Below are 18,078 nucleotides of genomic sequence, written 5' to 3'. Positions count from 1 at the left end.
CAGGAGTCTGTCAGTATTTACAGGGTGTCCCCAGGACTGTGTCAGTATTTACAGGGAGTCCCCAGGAGTGTGTCAGTATTTACCGGGAATCCCCAGGAGTGTGTCAGTATTTACAGGGAGTGCCCATGAGTATGTCAGTATTTATAGGGAGTCCCCAGGAGTGTGTCAGTTTTTACAGGGAGTCCCCAGGAGTGTGTCAGTATTTACAGGGAGTCCCCAGGAGTGTGTCAGTATTTACAGGGAGTCCCTAGGAGTGTGTCAGTATTTACAGGATGTCCCCAGGAGTGTGTCAGTATTTACAGGGAGTCCCCAGGAGTGTGTCAGTATTTACAGGGAGTCCCCAGGAGAGTGTCAGTTTTTACAGGGAGTCCCCAGGAGTGTGTCAGTATTTACAGGGAACCCCCAGGAGTGTGTCAGTATTTACAGGGAGTCCCCAGGAGTGTGTCAGTTTTTACAGGGAGTCCCCAGGAGTGTGTCAGTATTTACAGGGAGTCCCTAGGAGTGTGTCAGTATTTACAGGATGTCCCCAGGAGTGTGTCAGTTTTTACAGGGAGTCCCCAGGAGTGTGTCAGTATTTACAGCGAACCCCCAGGAGTGTGTCAGTATTTACAGGGAGTCCCCAGGAGTGTGTCAGTATTTACAGGGAGTCCCTAGGAGTGTGTCAGTATTTACAGGGAGTCCCCAGGAGTGTGTCAGTATTTACAGCGAGTCCCCAGGAGTGTGTCATTATTTACAGGGAGTGCCCAGGAATGTCTCCGTATTTACAGGGAGTTCCCAGGAATATGTCAGTATTTACAGGGAGTCCCCAGGAGTGTGTCAGTATTTACAGGGAGTCCTCAGGTGTGTGTCAGTATTTACAGGGAGTCCCCAGGAGTGTGTCAGTATTTACAGGGAGTCCCCAGGAATGTGTCAGTATTTACAGGGAGTCCCCAGGAATGTGTCAGTATTTACAGGGAGTCCCCAGGAGTGTGTCTGTATTTACAGTGAGTCCCCAGGAATGTGTCCGTATTTACAGGGAGTTCCCAGGAATATGTCAGTATTTACAGGGAGTCCCCAGGAGTGTGTCAGTATTTACAGGGTGTCCCCAGGAGTGTGTCAGTATTTACACGGTGTCCCCAGGAGTGTGTCAGTATTTACAGGGAGTCCCCAGGAGTGTGTCAGTACTTACAGGGAGTCCCCAGGAATGTGTCAGTATTTACAGGGAGTCCCCAGGAGTGTGTCAGTATTTACAGTGAGTCCCCAGGAGTCTGTCAGTATTTACAGGGAGTCCCCAGGAGCATGTCAGTATTTACAGGGAGTCCCTAGGAGTGTGTCAGTATTTACAGGGAGTCCCCAGGAGTGTGTCAGTATTTACACGGAGTCCCCAGGAGCGTGTCAGTATTTACACGGTGTCCCCAGGAGTGTGTCAGTATTTACAGGGAGTCCCCAGGAGTGTGTCAGTACTTACAGGGAGTCCCCAGGAATGTGTCAGTATTTACAGGGAGTCCCCAGGTGTGTGTCAGCATTTACAGTGAGTCCCCAGGAGTGTGTCAGTATTTACAGGGTGTCCCCAGGAGTGTGTCAGTATTTACATGGAGTTTCCAGTAGTGTGTCAGTATTTACAGGGAGTCCCCAGGAGTGTGTCAATATTTACAGGGAGTCCCCAGGAGTATGTCAGTACTTACAGGGAGTCCTCAGGAGTGTGTCAGTATTTACAGGGAGTCCCCAGGAGTGCGTCAGTATTTACAGGGAGTCCCCAGGAATGTGTCAGTATTTACAGGGAGTCCCCAGGAGTATGTCAGTATTTACAGGGAGTCCCCAGGAGTGTGTCAGTATTTACAGGGAGTCCCCAGGAGTGTGTCAGTATTTACAGGGTGTCCCCAGGAGTGTGTCAGTATTTACACGGAGTCCCCAGGAGTGTGTCAGTATTTACAGGGTGTCCCCAGGAGTGTGTCAGTATTTACAGGGAGTCCCCAGGAGTGTGTCAGTATTTACAGGGAGCCCCAGGAGTCTGTCAGTATTTACAGGGAGTCCCCAGGAGTCTGTCAGTATTTACAGGGTGTCCCCAGGACTGTGTCAGTATTTACAGGGAGTCCCCAGGAGTGTGTCAGTATTTACAGGGAGTCCCCAGGAGTGTGTCAGTATTTACAGGGAGTGCCCAGGAGTATGTCAGTATTTATAGGGAGTCCCCAGGAGTGTGTCAGTATTTACAGGGAGTCCCCAGGAGTGTGTCAGTATTTACAGTGAGTCCCCAGGAGTGTGTCAGTATTTACAGGGAGTCCCTAGGAGTGTTTCAGTATTTACAGGATGTCCCCAGGAGTGTGTCAGTATTTACAGGGAGTCCCCAGGAGTGTGTCAGTATTTACAGGGAGTCCCCAGGAGTGTGTCAGTTTTTACAGGGAGTCCCCAGGAGTGTGTCAGTATTTACAGGGAACCCCCAGGAGTGTGTCAGTATTTACAGGGAGTCCCCAGGAGTGTGTCAGTATTTACAGGGAGTCCCTAGGAGTGTGTCAGTATTTACAGGGAGTCCCCAGGAGTGTGTCAGTATTTACAGCGAGTCCCCAGGAGTGTGTCAGTATTTACAGAGAGTCCCCAGGAGTGTGTCAGTATTTACAGGGAGTCCCCAGGAATTTCTCCGTATTTACAGGGAGTTCCCAGGAATATGTCAGTATTTACAGGGAGTCCCCAGGAGTGTGTCAGTATTTACAGGGAGTCCTCAGGAGTGTGTCAGTATTTACAGGGAGTCCCCAGGAGTGTGTCAGTATTTACAGGGAGTCCCCAGGAATGTGCCAGTATTTACACGAAGTCCCCAGGAGTGTGTCAGTATTGACAGGGAGTGCCCAGGAGTGTGTTAGTATTTACAGGGAGTCCCCAGGAGTGTGTCAGTATTTACAGGGAGTCCCCAGGAATGTGTCAGTATTTACAGGGAGTCCCCAGGAGTATGTCAGTACTTACAGGGAGTCCCCAGGAGTGTGTCAGTATTTACAGGGAGTCCCCAGGAGTGTGTCAGTATTTACAGGGTGTCCCCAGGAGTGTGTCAGTATTTACACGGAGTCCCCAGGAGTGTGTCAGTATTTACAGGGTGTCCCCAGGAGTGTGTCAGTATTTACAGGGAGTCCCCAGGAGTGTGTCAGTATTTACAGGGAGCCCCAGGAGTCTGTCAGTATTTACAGGGAGTCCCCAGGAGTCTGTCAGTATTTACAGGGTGTCCCCAGGACTGTGTCAGTATTTACAGGGAGTCCCCAGGAGTGTGTCAGTATTTACCGGGAATCCCCAGGAGTGTGTCAGTATTTACAGGGAGTGCCCATGAGTATGTCAGTATTTATAGGGAGTCCCCAGGAGTGTGTCAGTTTTTACAGGGAGTCCCCAGGAGTGTGTCAGTATTTACAGGGAGTCCCCAGGAGTGTGTCAGTATTTACAGGGAGTCCCTAGGAGTGTGTCAGTATTTACAGGATGTCCCCAGGAGTGTGTCAGTATTTACAGGGAGTCCCCAGGAGTGTGTCAGTATTTACAGGGAGTCCCCAGGAGAGTGTCAGTTTTTACAGGGAGTCCCCAGGAGTGTGTCAGTATTTACAGGGAACCCCCAGGAGTGTGTCAGTATTTACAGGGAGTCCCCAGGAGTGTGTCAGTTTTTACAGGGAGTCCCCAGGAGTGTGTCAGTATTTACAGGGTGTCCCTAGGAGTGTGTCAGTATTTACAGGATGTCCCCAGGAGTGTGTCAGTATTTACAGGGAGTCCCCAGGAGCGTGTCAGTATTTACAGGGAGTCCCCAGGAGAGTGTCAGTTTTTACAGGGAGTCCCCAGGAGTGTGTCAGTATTTACAGGGAACCCCCAGGAGTGTGTCAGTATTTACAGGGAGTCCCCAGGAGTGTGTCAGTATTTACAGGGAGTCCCTAGGAGTGTGTCAGTATTTACAGGGAGTCCCCAGGAGTGTGTCAGTATTTACAGCGAGTCCCCAGGAGTGTGTCAGTATTTACAGGGAGTGCCCAGGAATGTCTCCGTATTAACAGGGAGTTCCCAGGAATATGTCAGTATTTACAGGGAGTCCCCAGGAGTGTGTCAGTATTTACAGGGAGTCCTCTGGAGTGTGTCAGTATTTATAGGGAGTCCCCAGGAGTGTGTCAGTATTTACAGGGAGTCCCCAGGAATGTGTCAGTATTTACAGGGAGTCCCCAGGAATGTGTCAGTATTTACAGGGAGTCCCCAGGAGTGTGTCTGTATTTACAGTGAGTCCCCAGGAATGTGTCCGTATTTACAGGGAGTTCCCAGGAATATGTCAGTATTTACAGGGAGTCCCCAGGAGTGTGTCAGTATTTACAGGGTGTCCCCAGGAGTGTGTCAGTATTTACACGGTGTCCCCAGGAGTGTGTCAGTATTTACAGGGAGTCCCCAGGAGTGTGTCAGTACTTACAGGGAGTCCCCAGGAATGTGTCAGTATTTACAGGGAGTCCCCAGGAGTGTGTCAGTATTTACAGTGAGTCCCCAGGAGTCTGTCAGTATTTACAGGGAGTCCCCAGGAGCATGTCAGTATTTACAGGGAGTCCCTAGGAGTGTGTCAGTATTTACAGGGAGTCCCCAGGAGTGTGTCAGTATTTACAGGGTGTCCCCAGGAGTGTGTCAGTATTTACAGGGAGTCCCCAGGAGTCTGTCAGTATTTACAGGGTGTCCCCAGGAGTGTGTCAGTATTTCCAGGGAGTCCCCAGGTGTGTGTCAGTATTTACAGGGAGTGCCCAGGAGTGTGTCAGTATTTACAGGGAGTCCCCAGGAGTGTGTCAGTATTTACAGGGAGTCCCCAGGTGTGTGTCAGTATTTACAGTGAGTCCCCAGGAGTGTGTCAGTATTTACAGGGAGTCCCTAGAAGTGTGTCAGTATTTGCAGGGTTTCCCCAGGAGTGTGTCAGTATTTGCAGGGAGTCCCCAGGAGTGTGTCAGTATTTACAGGGAGTCCCCAGGAGTGTGTCAGTATTTACAGGGAGTCCCCAGGAGTTTGTCAGTATTTACAGGGAATCCCCAGGAGTGTGTCAGTATTTACAGGGAGTCCCCAGGAGTGTGTCAGCATTTACAGGGAGACCCGGGAGTGTGTCAGTATTTACAGGGAATCCCCGGGAGTGTGTCAGTATTTACAGGGAGACGCGGGAGTGTGTCAGTATTTACAGGGAATCCCCGGGAGTGTGTCAGTATTTACAGGGAGTCCCCAGCAGTGTGTCAGTATTTACAGGGAGTCCCCAGGAGTGTGTTAGTATTTACAGGGAGTCCCCAGGAGTGTGTCAGTATTTACAGGAAGTCCCCAAGAGTGTGTCAGTATTTACAGGGAGTCCCCAGGAGTGTGTCAGTATTTACAGGGTGTCCCCAGGAGTGTGTCAGTATTTACAGGCTGTCCCCAGGAGTGTGTCAGTATTTACAGGGAGTCCCCAGGAGTGTGTCAGTATTTACAGGCTGTCCCCAGGAGTGTGTCAGTATTTACAGGGAGTCACCAGGAGTCTGTCAGTATTTACAGGGTGTCCCCAGGAGTGTGTCAGTATTTACAGGGAGTCCCCCAGGAGTGTGTCAGTATTTACAGGGAGTCCCCAGGAGTGTGTCAGTATTTACAGTGAGTCCCCAGGAGTGTGTCAGTATTTGCAGGGAGTCCCCAGGAGTGTGTCAGTATTTACAGGGAGTCCCCAGGATTGTGTCAGTATTTACAGGGAGTCCCCAGGAGTGTGTCAGTATTTGCAAGGAGTCCCAGGAGTGTGTCAGTATTTACAGGGAGTCCCCAGGAATGTATCAGTATTTACAGGGAGTCCCCAGGAATGTGTCAGTATTTACAGGGAGTCCCCAGGAGTGTGTCAGTATTTACAGGGAGTCCCCAGGAGTGTGTCAGTATTTACAGGGAGTCCCCAGGAATGTGTCCGTATTTACAGGGAGTCCCCAGGAGTATGTCAGTATTTACAGGGATTCCCCAGGAGTGTGTCAGTATTTACAGGGAGTCCCCAGGAGTGTGTCAGTATTTACACGGTGTCCCCAGGAGTGTGTCAGTATTTACAGGGAGTCCCCAGGAGTGTGTCAGTACTTACAGGGTGTCCCCAGGAATGTGTCAGTATTTACAGGAAGTCCCCAGGTGTGTGTCAGTATTTACAGTGAGTCCCCAGGAGTGTGTCAGTATTTACAGGGAGTCCCCAGGAGTGTGTCAGTATTTACATGGAGTCCCCAGTAGTGTGTCAGTATTTACAGGGAGTCCCCAGGAGTGTGTCAGTATTTACAGGGTGTCCCCAGGAGTGTGTCAGTATTTACAGGGAGTCCCCAGGAGTCTGTCAGTATTTACAGGGTGTCCCCAGGAGTGTGTCAGTATTTACAGGGAGTCCCCAGGAGTGTGTCAGTATTTACAGGGAGTCCCCAGGAGTGTGTCAGTATTTACAGTGAGTCCCCAGGAGTGTGTCAGTATTTACAGGGAGTCCCCAGGAGTGTGTCAGTATTTACAGGGAGTCCCCAGGAATGTGTCAGTATTTACAGGGAGTCCCCAGGAGTGTGTCAGTATTTACATGGAGCCCCCAGGAATGTGTCAGTATTTACAGGGACACCCCAGGAGTATGTCAGTACTTACAGGGAGTCCCCAGGAGTGTGTCAGTATTTACAGGGAGTCCCCAGGAGTGTGTCTGTATTTACAGGGTGTCCCCAGGAGTGTGTCAGTATTTACAGGGAGTCCCCTTGAGTGTGTCGGTATTTACAGGGAGCCCCAGGAGTCTGTCAGTATTTACAGGGAGTCCCCAGGAATCTGTCAGTATTTACAGGGTGTCCCCAGGAGTGTGTCAGTATTTACAGGGAGTCCCCTGGAGTGTGTCAGTATTTACAAGGAGTCCCCAGGAGTGTGTCAGTATTTACAGGGAGTGCCCAGGAGTGTGTCAGTATTTACAGGGAGTCCCCAGGAATGTGTCAGTATTTACAGGGAGTCCCCAGGAGTGTGTCAGTATTTACATGGAGTCCCCAGTGGTGTGTCAGTATTTACAGGGAGTCCCCAGGAGTGTGTCAGTATTTACAGGGAGTCCCCAGGAGTGTGTCAGTATTTACAGAGTGTCCCCAGGAGTGTGTCGGTATTTACAAGGAGTCCCCAGGAGTGTGTCAGTTTTTACAGGGTGTCCCCAGGCGTGTGTCAGTATTTACAGGGAGTCCCCATGAGTGTGTCAGTATTTACAGGGTGTCCCCAGGAGTGTGTCAGTATTTACAGGGAGTCCCCAGGAATGTGTCAGTATTTACAGGGAGTCCCCAGGAGTGTGTCAGTATTTACAGGGAGTCCGTAGCAGTCTGTCAGTATTTACAGGGTGTGCCCAGGAGTGTGTCAGTATTTACAGGAAGTCCCCAGGAGTGTGTCAGTATTTACAAGGAGTCCCCAGGTGTGTCTCAGTATTTACAGGGTGTCCCCAGGAGTGTGTCAGTACTTACAGGGAGTCCCCAGGAGTGTGTCAGTATTTACAGGGAGTCCCCAGGAGTGTGTCAGTATTTACAGGGAGTCCCCAGGAGTGTGTCAGTATTTACAGGGAGTCCCCGGGAGTGTGTTAGTATTTACAGGGAGGCCCCAGGAGTGTGTTAGTATTTACAGGGAGTCCCCGGGAGTCTGTCAGTATTTACAGGGAGTCCCCAGGAGTGTGTCAGTATTTACAGGGAGTCCCCAGGAGTCTGTCAGTATTTACAGGGAGTCCCCAGGAGTGTGTCAGAATTTACAGGGAGTCCTCAGGAGTGTGTCAGTATTTACAGGGAGTCCCCAGGAGTGTGTCAGTATTTACAGGGAGTCCCCAGGAATGTGTCAGTATTTACAGGGAGTCCCCAGGAGTGTGTCAGTGTTTACAGGGAGTCCGTGGGTGTGTGTCAGTATTTACAGGGAGTCCCCAGGAGTGTGTCAGTATTTACTGGGAGTCCCCAGGGATCTGTCAGTATTTACAGGGAGTCCCCAGGAATGTCTGAGTATTTGCAGGGAGTCCCCAGGAGTGTGTCAGTATTTACAGGGAGTCCCCGGGAGTGTGTCCGTATTTACAGTGAGTCCCCGGGAGTGTGTCAGTATTTACAGGGAGTCCCAAGGAGTGTGTGAGTATTTACAGGGAGTGCCCAAGAGTATGTCTGTATTTACAGGGAGTCCCCAGGAGTGTGTCAGTATTTACAGGGAGTCCACAGGAGTGTGTCAGTATTTACAGGGAGTCCACAGGAGTGTGTCAGTATTTACAGGGAGTCCCCAGGAGTGTGTCAGTATTTACAGGGAGTCCCCAGGAGTGTGTCATTATTTACAGGGAGTCACCAGGAGTTTTTCAGTATTTACAGGGAGTCCCCAGGAGCATGTCAGTATTTACAGGGAGTCCCTAGGAGTGTGTGAGTATTTACAGGGAGTGCCCAAGAGTATGTCTGTATTTACAGGGAGTCCCCAGGAGTGTGTCAGTATTTACAGGGAGTCCCCAGGAGTGTGTCAGTATTTACAGGGAGTCCCCAGGAATGTGTCAGTATTTACAGGGAGTCCCCAGGAATGTGTCAGTATTTACAGGGAGTCCCCAGGAGTGTGTCTGTATTTACAGTGAGTCCCCAGGAATGTGTCCGTATTTACAGGGAGTTCCCAGGAATATGTCAGTATTTACAGGGAGTCCCCAGGAGTGTGTCAGTATTTACAGGGTGTCCCCAGGAGTGTGTCAGTATTTACACGGTGTCCCCAGGAGTGTGTCAGTATTTACAGGGAGTCCCCAGGAGTGTGTCAGTACTTACAGGGAGTCCCCAGGAATGTGTCAGTATTTACAGGGAGTCCCCAGGAGTGTGTCAGTATTTACAGTGAGTCCCCAGGAGTCTGTCAGTATTTACAGGGAGTCCCCAGGAGCATGTCAGTATTTACAGGGAGTCCCTAGGAGTGTGTCAGTATTTACAGGGAGTCCCCAGGAGTGTGTCAGTATTTACACGGAGTCCCCAGGAGCGTGTCAGTATTTACACGGTGTCCCCAGGAGTGTGTCAGTATTTACAGGGAGTCCCCAGGAGTGTGTCAGTACTTACAGGGAGTCCCCAGGAATGTGTCAGTATTTACAGGGAGTCCCCAGGTGTGTGTCAGCATTTACAGTGAGTCCCCAGGAGTGTGTCAGTATTTACAGGGTGTCCCCAGGAGTGTGTCAGTATTTACATGGAGTTTCCAGTAGTGTGTCAGTATTTACAGGGAGTCCCCAGGAGTGTGTCAATATTTACAGGGAGTCCCCAGGAGTATGTCAGTACTTACAGGGAGTCCTCAGGAGTGTGTCAGTATTTACAGGGAGTCCCCAGGAGTGCGTCAGTATTTACAGGGAGTCCCCAGGAATGTGTCAGTATTTACAGGGAGTCCCCAGGAGTATGTCAGTATTTACAGGGAGTCCCCAGGAGTGTGTCAGTATTTACAGGGAGTCCCCAGGAGTGTGTCAGTATTTACAGGGTGTCCCCAGGAGTGTGTCAGTATTTACACGGAGTCCCCAGGAGTGTGTCAGTATTTACAGGGTGTCCCCAGGAGTGTGTCAGTATTTACAGGGAGTCCCCAGGAGTGTGTCAGTATTTACAGGGAGCCCCAGGAGTCTGTCAGTATTTACAGGGAGTCCCCAGGAGTCTGTCAGTATTTACAGGGTGTCCCCAGGACTGTGTCAGTATTTACAGGGAGTCCCCAGGAGTGTGTCAGTATTTACAGGGAGTCCCCAGGAGTGTGTCAGTATTTACAGGGAGTGCCCAGGAGTATGTCAGTATTTATAGGGAGTCCCCAGGAGTGTGTCAGTATTTACAGGGAGTCCCCAGGAGTGTGTCAGTATTTACAGTGAGTCCCCAGGAGTGTGTCAGTATTTACAGGGAGTCCCTAGGAGTGTTTCAGTATTTACAGGATGTCCCCAGGAGTGTGTCAGTATTTACAGGGAGTCCCCAGGAGTGTGTCAGTATTTACAGGGAGTCCCCAGGAGTGTGTCAGTTTTTACAGGGAGTCCCCAGGAGTGTGTCAGTATTTACAGGGAACCCCCAGGAGTGTGTCAGTATTTACAGGGAGTCCCCAGGAGTGTGTCAGTATTTACAGGGAGTCCCTAGGAGTGTGTCAGTATTTACAGGGAGTCCCCAGGAGTGTGTCAGTATTTACAGCGAGTCCCCAGGAGTGTGTCAGTATTTACAGAGAGTCCCCAGGAGTGTGTCAGTATTTACAGGGAGTCCCCAGGAATTTCTCCGTATTTACAGGGAGTTCCCAGGAATATGTCAGTATTTACAGGGAGTCCCCAGGAGTGTGTCAGTATTTACAGGGAGTCCTCAGGAGTGTGTCAGTATTTACAGGGAGTCCCCAGGAGTGTGTCAGTATTTACAGGGAGTCCCCAGGAATGTGCCAGTATTTACACGAAGTCCCCAGGAGTGTGTCAGTATTGACTGGGAGTGCCCAGGAGTGTGTTAGTATTTACAGGGAGTCCCCAGGAGTGTGTCAGTATTTACAGGGAGTCCCCAGGAATGTGTCAGTATTTACAGGGAGTCCCCAGGAGTATGTCAGTACTTACAGGGAGTCCCCAGGAGTGTGTCAGTATTTACAGGGAGTCCCCAGGAGTGTGTCAGTATTTACAGGGTGTCCCCAGGAGTGTGTCAGTATTTACACGGAGTCCCCAGGAGTGTGTCAGTATTTACAGGGTGTCCCCAGGAGTGTGTCAGTATTTACAGGGAGTCCCCAGGAGTGTGTCAGTATTTACAGGGAGCCCCAGGAGTCTGTCAGTATTTACAGGGAGTCCCCAGGAGTCTGTCAGTATTTACAGGGTGTCCCCAGGACTGTGTCAGTATTTACAGGGAGTCCCCAGGAGTGTGTCAGTATTTACCGGGAATCCCCAGGAGTGTGTCAGTATTTACAGGGAGTGCCCATGAGTATGTCAGTATTTATAGGGAGTCCCCAGGAGTGTGTCAGTTTTTACAGGGAGTCCCCAGGAGTGTGTCAGTATTTACAGGGAGTCCCCAGGAGTGTGTCAGTATTTACAGGGAGTCCCTAGGAGTGTGTCAGTATTTACAGGATGTCCCCAGGAGTGTGTCAGTATTTACAGGGAGTCCCCAGGAGTGTGTCAGTATTTACAGGGAGTCCCCAGGAGAGTGTCAGTTTTTACAGGGAGTCCCCAGGAGTGTGTCAGTATTTACAGGGAACCCCCAGGAGTGTGTCAGTATTTACAGGGAGTCCCCAGGAGTGTGTCAGTTTTTACAGGGAGTCCCCAGGAGTGTGTCAGTATTTACAGGGTGTCCCTAGGAGTGTGTCAGTATTTACAGGATGTCCCCAGGAGTGTGTCAGTATTTACAGGGAGTCCCCAGGAGCGTGTCAGTATTTACAGGGAGTCCCCAGGAGAGTGTCAGTTTTTACAGGGAGTCCCCAGGAGTGTGTCAGTATTTACAGGGAACCCCCAGGAGTGTGTCAGTATTTACAGGGAGTCCCCAGGAGTGTGTCAGTATTTACAGGGAGTCCCTAGGAGTGTGTCAGTATTTACAGGGAGTCCCCAGGAGTGTGTCAGTATTTACAGCGAGTCCCCAGGAGTGTGTCAGTATTTACAGGGAGTGCCCAGGAATGTCTCCGTATTAACAGGGAGTTCCCAGGAATATGTCAGTATTTACAGGGAGTCCCCAGGAGTGTGTCAGTATTTACAGGGAGTCCTCTGGAGTGTGTCAGTATTTATAGGGAGTCCCCAGGAGTGTGTCAGTATTTACAGGGAGTCCCCAGGAATGTGTCAGTATTTACAGGGAGTCCCCAGGAATGTGTCAGTATTTACAGGGAGTCCCCAGGAGTGTGTCTGTATTTACAGTGAGTCCCCAGGAATGTGTCCGTATTTACAGGGAGTTCCCAGGAATATGTCAGTATTTACAGGGAGTCCCCAGGAGTGTGTCAGTATTTACAGGGTGTCCCCAGGAGTGTGTCAGTATTTACACGGTGTCCCCAGGAGTGTGTCAGTATTTACAGGGAGTCCCCAGGAGTGTGTCAGTACTTACAGGGAGTCCCCAGGAATGTGTCAGTATTTACAGGGAGTCCCCAGGAGTGTGTCAGTATTTACAGTGAGTCCCCAGGAGTCTGTCAGTATTTACAGGGAGTCCCCAGGAGCATGTCAGTATTTACAGGGAGTCCCTAGGAGTGTGTCAGTATTTACAGGGAGTCCCCAGGAGTGTGTCAGTATTTACAGGGTGTCCCCAGGAGTGTGTCAGTATTTACAGGGAGTCCCCAGGAGTCTGTCAGTATTTACAGGGTGTCCCCAGGAGTGTGTCAGTATTTCCAGGGAGTCCCCAGGTGTGTGTCAGTATTTACAGGGAGTGCCCAGGAGTGTGTCAGTATTTACAGGGAGTCCCCAGGAGTGTGTCAGTATTTACAGGGAGTCCCCAGGTGTGTGTCAGTATTTACAGTGAGTCCCCAGGAGTGTGTCAGTATTTACAGGGAGTCCCTAGAAGTGTGTCAGTATTTGCAGGGTTTCCCCAGGAGTGTGTCAGTATTTGCAGGGAGTCCCCAGGAGTGTGTCAGTATTTACAGGGAGTCCCCAGGAGTGTGTCAGTATTTACAGGGAGTCCCCAGGAGTTTGTCAGTATTTACAGGGAATCCCCAGGAGTGTGTCAGTATTTACAGGGAGTCCCCAGGAGTGTGTCAGCATTTACAGGGAGACCCGGGAGTGTGTCAGTATTTACAGGGAATCCCCGGGAGTGTGTCAGTATTTACAGGGAGACGCGGGAGTGTGTCAGTATTTACAGGGAATCCCCGGGAGTGTGTCAGTATTTACAGGGAGTCCCCAGCAGTGTGTCAGTATTTACAGGGAGTCCCCAGGAGTGTGTTAGTATTTACAGGGAGTCCCCAGGAGTGTGTCAGTATTTACAGGAAGTCCCCAAGAGTGTGTCAGTATTTACAGGGAGTCCCCAGGAGTGTGTCAGTATTTACAGGGTGTCCCCAGGAGTGTGTCAGTATTTACAGGCTGTCCCCAGGAGTGTGTCAGTATTTACAGGGAGTCCCCAGGAGTGTGTCAGTATTTACAGGCTGTCCCCAGGAGTGTGTCAGTATTTACAGGGAGTCACCAGGAGTCTGTCAGTATTTACAGGGTGTCCCCAGGAGTGTGTCAGTATTTACAGGGAGTCCCCCAGGAGTGTGTCAGTATTTACAGGGAGTCCCCAGGAGTGTGTCAGTATTTACAGTGAGTCCCCAGGAGTGTGTCAGTATTTGCAGGGAGTCCCCAGGAGTGTGTCAGTATTTACAGGGAGTCCCCAGGATTGTGTCAGTATTTACAGGGAGTCCCCAGGAGTGTGTCAGTATTTGCAAGGAGTCCCAGGAGTGTGTCAGTATTTACAGGGAGTCCCCAGGAATGTATCAGTATTTACAGGGAGTCCCCAGGAATGTGTCAGTATTTACAGGGAGTCCCCAGGAGTGTGTCAGTATTTACAGGGAGTCCCCAGGAGTGTGTCAGTATTTACAGGGAGTCCCCAGGAATGTGTCCGTATTTACAGGGAGTCCCCAGGAGTATGTCAGTATTTACAGGGATTCCCCAGGAGTGTGTCAGTATTTACAGGGAGTCCCCAGGAGTGTGTCAGTATTTACACGGTGTCCCCAGGAGTGTGTCAGTATTTACAGGGAGTCCCCAGGAGTGTGTCAGTACTTACAGGGTGTCCCCAGGAATGTGTCAGTATTTACAGGAAGTCCCCAGGTGTGTGTCAGTATTTACAGTGAGTCCCCAGGAGTGTGTCAGTATTTACAGGGAGTCCCCAGGAGTGTGTCAGTATTTACATGGAGTCCCCAGTAGTGTGTCAGTATTTACAGGGAGTCCCCAGGAGTGTGTCAGTATTTACAGGGTGTCCCCAGGAGTGTGTCAGTATTTACAGGGAGTCCCCAGGAGTCTGTCAGTATTTACAGGGTGTCCCCAGGAGTGTGTCAGTATTTACAGGGAGTCCCCAGGAGTGTGTCAGTATTTACAGGGAGTCCCCAGGAGTGTGTCAGTATTTACAGTGAGTCCCCAGGAGTGTGTCAGTATTTACAGGGAGTCCCCAGGAGTGTGTCAGTATTTACAGGGAGTCCCCAGGAATGTGTCAGTATTTACAGGGAGTCCCCAGGAGTGTGTCAGTATTTACATGGAGCCCCCAGGAATGTGTCAGTATTTACAGGGACACCCCAGGAGTATGTCAGTACTTACAGGGAGTCCCCAGGAGTGTGTCAGTATTTACAGGGAGTCCCCAGGAGTGTGTCTGTATTTACAGGGTGTCCCCAGGAGTGTGTCAGTATTTACAGGGAGTCCCCTTGAGTGTGTCGGTATTTACAGGGAGCCCCAGGAGTCTGTCAGTATTTACAGGGAGTCCCCAGGAATCTGTCAGTATTTACAGGGTGTCCCCAGGAGTGTGTCAGTATTTACAGGGAGTCCCCTGGAGTGTGTCAGTATTTACAAGGAGTCCCCAGGAGTGTGTCAGTATTTACAGGGAGTGCCCAGGAGTGTGTCAGTATTTACAGGGAGTCCCCAGGAATGTGTCAGTATTTACAGGGAGTCCCCAGGAGTGTGTCAGTATTTACATGGAGTCCCCAGTGGTGTGTCAGTATTTACAGGGAGTCCCCAGGAGTGTGTCAGTATTTACAGGGTGTCCCCAGGAGTGTGTCAGTATTTACAGGGAGTCCCCAGGAGTCTGTCAGTATTTACAGGGTGTCCCCAGGAGTGTGTCAGTATTTACAGGGAGTCCCCAGGAGTGTGTCAGTATTTACAGGGAGTCCCCAGGAGTGTGTCAGTATTTACAGTGAGTCCCCAGGAGTGTGTCAGTATTTACAGGGAGTCCCCAGGAGTGTGTCAGTATTTACAGGGAGTCCCCAGGAATGTGTCAGTATTTACAGGGAGTCCCCAGGAGTGTGTCAGTATTTACATGGAGCCCCCAGGAATGTGTCAGTATTTACAGGGACACCCCAGGAGTATGTCAGTACTTACAGGGAGTCCCCAGGAGTGTGTCAGTATTTACAGGGAGTCCCCAGGAGTGTGTCAGTATTTACAGGGTGTCCCCAGGAGTGTGTCAGTATTTACAGGGAGTCCCCTTGAGTGTGTCGTTATTTACAGGGAGCCCCAGGAGTCTGTCAGTATTTACAGGGAGTCCCCAGGAATCTGTCAGTATTTACAGGGTGTCCCCAGGAGTGTGTCAGTATTTACAGGGAGTCCCCTGGAGTGTGTCAGTATTTACAAGGAGTCCCCAGGAGTGTGTCAGTATTTACAGGGAGTGCCCAGGAGTGTGTCAGTATTTACAGGGAGTCCCCAGGAATGTGTCAGTATTTACAAGGAGTCCCCAGGAGTGTGTCAGTATTTACAGGGAGTCCCCAGGAATGTGTCAGTATTTAAAGGGAGTCCCCAGGAGTATGTCAGTGCTTACAGGGAGTCCCCAGGAGTGTGTCAGTATTTACAGGGAGTCCCCAGGAGTGTGTCAGTATTTACAGAGTGTCCCCAGGAGTGTGTCGGTATTTACAAGGAGTCCCCAGGAGTGTGTCAGTTTTTACAGGGTGTCCCCAGGCGTGTGTCAGTATTTACAGGGAGTCCCCATGAGTGTGTCAGTATTTACAGGGTGTCCCCAGGAGTGTGTCAGTATTTACAGGGAGTCCCCAGGAATGTGTCAGTATTTACAGGGAGTCCCCAGGAGTGTGTCAGTATTTACAGGGAGTCCGTAGCAGTCTGTCAGTATTTACAGGGTGTGCCCAGGAGTGTGTCAGTATTTACAGGAAGTCCCCAGGAGTGTGTCAGTATTTACAAGGAGTCCCCAGGTGTGTCTCAGTATTTACAGGGTGTCCCCAGGAGTGTGTCAGTACTTACAGGGAGTCCCCAGGAGTGTGTCAGTATTTACAGGGAGTCCCCAGGAGTGTGTCAGTATTTACAGGGAGTCCCCAGGAGTGTGTCAGTATTTACAGGGAGTCCCCGGGAGTGTGTCAGTATTTACAGGGAGGCCCCAGGAGTGTGTTAGTATTTACAGGGAGTCCCCGGGAGTCTGTCAGTATTTACAGGGAGTCCCCAGGAGTGTGTCAGTATTTACAGGGAGTCCCCAGGAGTCTGTCAGTATTTACAGGGAGTCCCCAGGAGTGTGTCAGAATTTACAGGGAGTCCTCAGGAGTGTGTCAGTATTTACAGGGAGTCCCCAGGAGTGTGTCAGTATTTACAGGGAGTCCCCAGGAATGTGTCAGTATTTACAGGGAGTCCCCAGGAGTGTGTCAGTGTTTACAGGGAGTCCGTGGGTGTGTGTCAGTATTTACAGGGAGTCCCCAGGAGTGTGTCAGTATTTACTGGGAGTCCCCAGGGATCTGTCAGTATTTACAGGGAGTCCCCAGGAATGTCTGAGTATTTGCAGGGAGTCCCCAGGAGTGTGTCAGTATTTACAGGGAGTCCCCGGGAGTGTGTCCGTATTTACAGTGAGTCCCCGGGAGTGTGTCAGTATTTACAGGGAGTCCCAAGGAGTGTGTGAGTATTTACAGGGAGTGCCCAAGAGTATGTCTGTATTTACAGGGAGTCCCCAGGAGTGTGTCAGTATTTACAGGGAGTCCACAGGAGTGTGTCAGTATTTACAGGGAGTCCACAGGAATGTGTCAGTATTTACAGGGAGTCCCCAGGAGTGTGTCAGTATTTACAGGGAGTCCCCAGGAGTGTGTCATTATTTACAGGGAGTCACCAGGAGTTTTTCAGTATTTACAGGGAGTCCCCAGGAGTCTGTCAGCATTTCAGGGAGTCCCCAGGAGTGTGTTCGTATTTACAAGGAGTCCCCAGGAGTGTGTCAGTATTTACAGGGAGTCCCCCAGGAGTGTGTCAGTAATTACAGGGAGTCCCCAGGAGTGTGTCAGTATTTACAGTGAGTCCCCAGGAGTGTGTCAGTATTTACAGGGAGTCCCCAGGAGTGTGTCAGTATTTACAGGGAGTCCCCAGGATTGTGTCAGTATTTACAGGGAGTCCCCAGGAGTGTGTCAGTATTTGCAAGGAGTCCCAGGAGTGTGTCAGTATTTACAGGGAGTCCCCAGGAATGTGTCAGTATTTACAGGGAGTCCCCAGGAATGTGTCAGTATTTACAGGGAGTCCCCAGGAGTGTGTCAGTATTTACAGGGAGACCCCAGGAGTGTGTCAGTATTTACAGGGAGTCCCCAGGAATGTGTCCGTATTTACAGGGAGTCCCCAGGTGTATGTCAGTATTTACAGGGAGTCCCCAGGAGTGTGTCAGTATTTACAGGGAGTCCCCAGGAGTGTGTCAGTATTTACACGGTGTCCCCAGGAGTGTGTCAGTATTTACAGGGAGTCCCCAAGAGTGTGTCAGTACTTACAGGGAGTCCCCAGGAATGTGTCAGTATTTACAGGGAGTCCCCAGGTGTGTGTCAGTATTTACAGTGAGTCCCCAGGAGTGTGTCAGTATTTACAGGGAGTCCCCAGGAGTGTGTCAGTATTTACATGGAGTCCCCAGTAGTGTGTCAGTATTTACAGGGAGTCCCCAGGAGTGTGTCAGTATTTACAGGGTGTCCCCAGGAGTGTGTCAGTATTTACAGGGAGTCCCCAGCAGTCTGTCAGTATTTACAGGGTGTCCCCAGGAGTGTGTCAGTATTTACAGGGAGTCCCCAGGAGTGTGTCAGCATTCACAGGGAGTCCCCAGGAGTGTGTCAGTATTTACAGTGAGTCCCCAGGAGTGTGTCAGTATTTACAGGGAGTTCCCAGGAGTGTGTCAGTATTTACAGGGAGTCCCCAGGAATGTGTCAGTATTTACAGGGAGTCCCCAGGAGTGTGTCAGTATTTACATGGAGCCCCCAGGAATGTGTCAGTATTTACAGGGATACCCGAGGAGTATGTCAGTACTTACAGGGAGTCCCCAGGAGTGTGTCAGTATTTACAGGGAGTCCCCAGGAGTGTGTCAGTATTTACAGGGTTTCCCCAGGAGTGTGTCAGTATTTACACGGAGTCCCCAGGAGTGTGTCAGTATTTACAGGGTGTCCCCAGGAGTGTGTCAGTATTTACAGGGAGTCCCCTTGAGTGTGTCGGTATTTACAGGGAGTCCCCAGGAGTGTGTCAGTATTTACAGGGTGTCCCCAGGAGTGTGTCAGTATTTACACGGAGTCCCCATGAGTGTGTCAGTATTTACAGGGTGTCCCCAGGAGTGTGTCAGTATTTACAGGGAGTCCCCTTGAGTGTGTCGGTAT

The sequence above is a fragment of the Somniosus microcephalus genome, chromosome 5, assembly GCF_052327205.1.
Source record: "Somniosus microcephalus isolate GS21.2 chromosome 5, FLI_Smic_1.0, whole genome shotgun sequence".
NCBI classification, from domain to species: domain Eukaryota; kingdom Metazoa; phylum Chordata; class Chondrichthyes; order Squaliformes; family Somniosidae; genus Somniosus; species Somniosus microcephalus.
Note: the sequence above shows the minus strand (reverse complement) of the source record.